We start from the raw sequence: 7,215 nt of genomic DNA on the forward strand, positions 1-7,215 counted from the left end.
GTACCATAGCCTAGTGGCTAAGGTCCTTACCTTGCACATGCTGGGATCCCCTAGGGGGCACTGGTTCTAATCCCGGTGGCCCCACTTCCTGTCCAGCTCCCTGCTTGTGGCCTGGGAAAGCCACAAAGGACAGCCCAAAGCCTTGGGATCCTGCACCTGTGTGTATATTAAAGCTTACAATTTCCCAATTCATGTTAATGATATTCACATGTGAGCCCTTCGGGTGGAACTTGGGATAAGGTGGAACATAGGATGGGCCCTTCCCAACGGCAGTCATGACTCTTGGTATGGAGCAGTATGCCACGCACCAGCATGGTCGTCCTGCCTCACCAAGTGATGTTCTCTGCCTGGTTCCAGTGCAGCAGGAATGGCACTCACCTGGCACTGGGCTTGCCGATTTCCCATCCTCCAGAAACGTGCACCACATCAGTCTTCCTTCTTTATAAACCATTCAGCCTATGGAATTCAGGTATAGCAACCGAAAATGGACCATTGCTAATGTTGTGTTTATGGTAATATTTTTAACATAAATTCCTTCTCTCCATCCCTGTCCAACATTCACTTTCTCAATGAAATTGTAACTTTATGTATGTATGATACATGCATGGATTTAATGGAACTATCCCCATAACGCCATCAAAACAAATCACACAGAACCTGAATGTTCCTTTAATGCTACCTTCTGGAAAGAGAGGTCTTCAAAGAATGAAGTCAAATCACGGTCATTTAACAGTGAACTATGAATGCTTGATGCATTCAGTGGGAAGTTTACAGGCAAAAGAAAAAACACCTGGAGGTGAAGGATTAACCAATCAAGTCATTGCACCAGACCCCGAAGTGTAAACTTTTGAGACACTTTCCAACCATAGTAACCATTGACTAGCAGATGTTTTAAGATGTTGTTAAAAAATATATATTGAGTAGCGCAGGAAATGATGAGCTAGAAGCAGCCACTGTGACATAGCAATGTGACACCTTTCACTTGATTTTCTCTCTGTGGAGCAGCTCTAAAGAGATCCTAGAGATTTGTTTCTTTTTCTGTTTGTTTCATCACGAACCAGCTAAGCAGGAGGACAATGCATCCTTCTGATGGGGCTTTGCCCCTGCTGTCATTCTGTTCCCGCACTTTCCTGGAGCCCCTACCCTCCTGCAGGAGAGTTCCACCTTTGACAACTCTTGTGTTGCTCACTGGAGAAAAAAAAATGGAGGTTGGAACAGAAGATGATCCAAAGCTGTCCCACCCCTGGTGGTTGTGCACTTTCGTTTTCTTGTGTTTATATTTTAACAAAACTATAAACTTTCCAGCAGGTGCGCAATGAATGCTGCTGTTACATGGTCAACACAGAATCAAAAGCAGAGAAGAGTGACAACCTCTGCAAGCCACCGCTAGGAGAAAGCCCAATAAATGGAGAAAACTGCTGAACGCACAGATTAAATGACCCAAACAATCTTGGAAAGAAAATAGTAAATAAATAAATAAAAAGCAGCAATGGTGGAGAACAACACCATCTGAATTCACAATGTACTGCAACTGCATTAGTCAAGTTGATGTGGTGCTGCCAAAAGGCTGAACAAATATAGACAGGACATCTTTTTTGACAACAGGTTTGCTGTCAGAACACAAGTGTTGTGAAAACCACCGCCAAATCAAAGCCAAAAATGGAAAGAAAAAAAAAAGAAAAACCCCATTTGGGCAGGCCCACCACTACTGGCCATCTGATCTACAAATGTGGCAGCATCAACAAAAGAGCCATTGCAAATGCAAGAAGGAGGCTTGCTGAGATGGACAGGGCTCCTTCAAGCAGTCCTGGGTCTTGGATGAACTAAAAGCAGAGTGTGTCACCATGGACATCTCCCTGTGGAAACTGCAGAGCAGCAAGTATTACATGACCATCACTGATGCCCCAGGACACAGAGACCTCATCAAAAACCCGACTACAGACACATCTCAGGCTGATGGTACTGCCTGACTGTTGGTGCTCGTGTCGCAGAATTTAGTGCTGGTATCTCCAAGAATGGGCCGTCCTGTGAGCATGCCCTGCTGGCTCACACCCTGCGTGTGGAACAACTAATTGTTGATGTTAACAAAATAGGTTCCGCTGAACCACCTAGAGGCAAAAGAGGCACAAGGAAATCCTTAAGAAAGTCAGCACCTACATTAAGAAAATTGGCTACAACACCGACACAGTAGCATTTGTACCAGTTTCTGGTTAGAATGATGACAACATGTTGGAGCCCAGTGTTAATGGAAAGTCACCCGCAAAGACAGCGATGCCAGTGGAACCACCTTGCTGGAAGCCCTGGATTGCATCCTCCCACCAACCAAATCAACTGGCAGGCCTCTGCATCTGCCCCAAAGGATGTCTACAAAATGGGTGGTTTGGAACTGCCCCTCTGGGCCGAGTGGAGACTGGTGTTCTAAAACCTGGCATGGTGGTGACCTTTGCTCCTATCAACGTCACAACTGAAGGCAAGTTTGTGGAAATGCTCCACAAAGCTTTGAGTGAAGTTCTTCCTGGTGACAATGGGGGCTTCAATTTCAAGAATGTGACTGTTGGGCCTGGGCCTGGCATGATGTCTCAGTGGCTAAACCCTTACCTGGCCCACACTGGGATCTCATATGGCTGCTGGTTCGTGTCCTGACTGCCCTGCTTCCCATCCACCTCCCTACCTGTGACCTAAGAAAGCAGTAGAGGATGGCCTGAAGCTTTAGGCCCTGCACGTGTGTGAGAGACCGAGAAGAAGCTCCTGGCTCCTGGCTTCAGATAGGATCAGCTCCAACCATTGCGGCCACTTGGGGAGTGAATTAGCAGATGGAAGATCTTCCTCTTTGTATTTCCTCCTCTCTGTGGCTATGCCTTTCTAATAAAAAATACATAAATCTTTTTTAAAAAAGAATCTGTCAAAGCTGTTCATGACAGCAACGTGGCTGGTGATAGCAAAAACGATCTACCAACCGAAGAGTTCGCTTTATGACTCAGCTCATCATGCTGAACCATCAAGGTCAAATCAGCGCTGGGCATGCCCCTACGTGGGATTGTCTCACAGCTCACATTGCTTGCCAGTTTGCTGAGCTGAAGGAAAAGATTGATCCTCCTTCTGGAAAGAAGCTGGAAGATGGCCCTGCATTCCTGACATCTGGTGATGCTGCCATTGCTAGCACTGTTCCTGGCAAGCCCATGTGTGCCGAGGCCTTCTCGGACTACCCTCCTTTGGGTTGTTTGGCTGTCCGTGATAGGAGACGCATGATGCCATCGGTGTCATCCAGAAGGCTGCTGGGGCTGGCAAGACTACCACGTCTGCCCGGAAAGCTCAGAGGTCTAAGTGAGTATTAGCTTTCATACCTGCCACCCCATCTTCATCAATGGTGGCACAACAGTCTCAGAGCCGTTGGTCTCAATTGGCCATGGAAGTTTCCTAGTAAAAGGCTGGTTCATGATAACAACACATCGTAAAACTTTCAAAAGGAAGGGTGAGTGTTTTGTGGACCATTTGTTTCTCATGTATGGTGGTTTTTAAGTTAAGAGTTTTTGAAAATCAGTACTTTTGCATGGCAACAACCTGATCAAAAATCTGTCACGGAATTTTGAGACCCATTAGAATAAAATTTAATGAGAAAAAAACAATAATATGGAGATCCCAGAAGTAGACTCATATTTACACAATTAATTTTCAACAGAGGCACTGAAGCAATTCTTTGAAAGCCAAGGAAACTCTCTCCTGTGTTGTATCTTTGAAGAAATTTTAATCTGTCTTCTACATGCTACCTGGATTTTATACATTTAAAAAAAAGGATGTATTTCTTTACTGGAAAAGCAGATTCACCGCCCAGATGACCTCAACCAAAGTCAGAAATCCGGAGCTGCATTGCAGGAGCCCCTGGAGCCACTCGGGCCACCTTCGCCTGCCTTTGCAGGCACACGAATCAGGAAGCTCGAGGTGATGGGGAGCAGTGAGGACTAAATTGGTGCTCACAGGCAGGCTGAGCGTGTAGATGAGCAGGAGATAATATCTCTAGCTTTAAAAAGGATACAAATGAAAATCATGAAGACAAGAAATCACACAAAAAATTATGTTTTGGAGTGGTTTTTTGTCACGCCACCTCCAGTGGAGCCTGTGTGAGAAATCACCGGAAGCTTCAAGGAAGGATGCCTCCTGGATCCGGCTGCATCTCTAGTGGTCTTGGCGTTCCTAGCTGTGCTCTCTTTGCTCTTATCTTTATGGCTGGAATAATACTGTTTATGTGCGGCAAAGGCTCAATGTTCCTTCATAGTTCTATGAAGCCTTCTGACAGGAGACTGGACAAGGACAGCAAGCAGTCTGAGATAAAAACTATCAAGTTACTAACTTGAATGAACCTACTTAGGACTATTTTTGAGAATTCCTAAAAAGAAGATTATAGTAGAAATCTATAGCTTAAAAAGCTACACAGGAAGAAAAACTAGAAATATAGGCAAGTTAATATTAAAACCTGTGTAACGTGCAAAACACAATGAGAGCTAACTGCTTAATGATTAAAAGTCAAATGGTGCCAAACTGCGTCCACAAGAAATAGCAACTACAGGCTGTCACCAGGCTAGTAGAGAACAATCTTTGCTCAACACACCTGCTTACCTCCCTGGAAATGTAACCACATGTATAAACAAAGAAAATGTCCCTTTGCAATAATCTATTGTATATAAGCTGATGCCTTGCTTTTGCAAAATGCACTCAGATACAATTGCCTTGAGTTGTCGTGTCTGTCTGTCACTTGCCAAATCCTTGCCCACCGTTCCCGGGGTCCTGTTCCCGTCAGACTGATTGCTCCCAGCCGAGCCGGTCCGTCGCAGTTTTTTTTTTTTTTTTTGGAAAGTAGGATATACAGAGAGGAGAGACAGAGAGGAAGATTCTCCATGCGTTGATTCACTCCCCAAGGGACCACAACAGCTGGAGCTGAGCTCATCCAAAGCCAGGAGCCGGAAGAGTCTTCCGGGTCTCCCATGCGGGTGCAGGGTCCCAAGGCTTTGGAGTATCCTCAACTGCTTTCCCAGGCCACCAGCAGGTCACTGGTTTGGAAGCTGGGCCACCGAGATTAGGGCGAGTGCAAGGCAAGGACTCTAGCTGCTAGGCTATCATGCCAGGTCCAGAATGATTTTCTTAATTTATCTGATTTCATAAAATTTTTATGTTTTAGCCTCATAGTTTCACGTGATTTTTTATCTCCAAAGTTCCCTTGCAATGCAATAGTTTTTTTTTCTGCATCTAATGACAACATTAGCTTTCTTTTCAACATAGTCTTATGATTTTTTAAATTCCATTTTAACTGTAAACTGTAGTCAAATTGCACTTCCAGTGTGTTATCATTTAAACAGACAGTTCTTGAACGGAAATTATTCATTTCACAATCCCTTATCTCAAACAGCAATTAAAGTTTTATGTTTAATGTTGAACAAGTACAGCTCAAGGAAGTAATTATGGAACAGATTTATTTTTGCTGTCTGTGGTCATTTAAGTTTATTCTGTATGCTTAGTTCTTCCTTGGGCCCTGATGAAATTTAGGCGAGTCACAAACTAAACATTTCAACATCACATTGAAATATGCTGTCACAAGTCCAGCCCCAGAAGCCGTCTCCTGGCAGCCAAATTTTCTGTAGACAAATCCAATCCAAGGCCATAGTTAATGACGTTCTGGCCATCTGACTTAACTGGCCAACTGTGCTCCCACTCAGGAATTCCAGAATTAACTCCAAGGATAAAGTTTATCTCTTCGCTGTGACCTGTGTTGTGGCTTGAAGACCAGGTCACAACCGTCTTCAGAGACGAACAAGACAGGAGATGCAGAAAGGAGAAGCAGAGGGGGGCCACAGGAACCTGCTGCACCCTGTCAGCTGTCAGATGCTGGTTTCACTTCCTTCTAGAACTCTAGTTGCATTCCTGTCTCTGGGTCTACGGAATTCCTCACTCATTGTTAGTAGTCAATTCCCAGCTATTGGCGGGGAGGGGACGGTGCCATGAGGCAACCTTATGTTTAAAAGGTCCAAATCAAACAAAAATGAAATGGCTTAGGAGCATTTATCCCTCAACCAACCAATCCTGTTTATGGTCCATGTGTCCTTGGTTTTTCCCACTACTGAATTCCTCGGTTCATTTGCTGTCAATTCAATCTCCTCGTTGCCCAAGTGCTGAACGTGGCACTACCCAGATCTTTTCTGTTCCACAAAACTTCAGGGTCACACTAGAATTTCCGCACACTAGATTTTCTTGATTGATTCAGTGGCTCTTATGATTGTTTTTTAAAATCCTAATAGCTTCATATCATCCTTGAAAAAAAATTTTTTTTGGTCCATCGCTTCAAATGTAGCCAATAACTTTAATATTGTAAAACTTGAGTATTTTTGGCTTTTGAATATCAATGGATTCTGTTTTTAGAATTCAGCCTGGGTTAAGCATAACCCAAGGGATTTCCAAAAATTCATCAAAACTGGAAATAAAAGATATGTTAAGTTTCCAGAACTTTTGGAAGTTTCTTTGTATCTTTAGTGATAACAGCAAAAATAAATAAATAAATAAATAAATAACATTCATTCACATTGCTAAATAAAAATTCAATCTTACCGATATGTTTTTTGATTATATATTTTAAGAATATGTCTAGAAAATGTGATAGCAGAGAATGAATACGACTCTATCTTGATAACTAATTTTTTGCTGCCGAGTTTGGGAGAAAATTATCTTCACAATATTAAAAGATTGTTAGCTTGGGGTAAAATATTTTAGTTTTACAAGTTCAGCAGCTAAAAATAGCTTTTGAAATCTTAGCTTTCTGCACTTTTCCAAGAAATGCCGCTCTCAAACTGTTGCAAAACTTTCCTACCTGAACTAGGCAGACGCTCTGCAGTATGCCTGGTGCTTGCGACATGAACTTTACTCTCATGTTTCTTGTAAACAATCTCATGCTTCTCTATTTGTGAGGAAGAGATGTACAGTCACAGTAAAAAAAAAATAAATAAATAACAGGACAGATTAGAAGAAGCTGAATCTTAGAAGTACTGAGACGAGAGAGAGAGAAATGGAACTTTTACCATTTTACCAAATGGAACTTTTTCCATTCTTACAGTTCCATTACAGACAAAGCGAAAACAGACACAGGCAGAGTCCATCCTGTATGCTGCCCACTCTTCTAGAACTCCCTTCTTTAGCTCCACAGACATGAATCAAATGGAAAGAATCATAAAG

At 43.0% G+C, this 7,215-nt stretch overlaps 1 pseudogene; it reads left to right on the forward strand.

Annotated features, from left to right (window-relative positions):
* Positions 1 to 1,659: 1,659 nt before the first annotated feature.
* On the forward strand, positions 1,660 to 3,328 carry LOC121158986 (annotated as a pseudogene).
* The last annotated feature ends 3,887 nt before the right edge of the window (positions 3,329 to 7,215 follow it).

The sequence above is a fragment of the Ochotona curzoniae genome, unplaced genomic scaffold, assembly GCF_017591425.1.
Source record: "Ochotona curzoniae isolate NIBS_2020 unplaced genomic scaffold, NIBS_Ocur_1.0 contig_4064, whole genome shotgun sequence".
Taxonomy (NCBI): Eukaryota; Metazoa; Chordata; class Mammalia; order Lagomorpha; family Ochotonidae; genus Ochotona; species Ochotona curzoniae.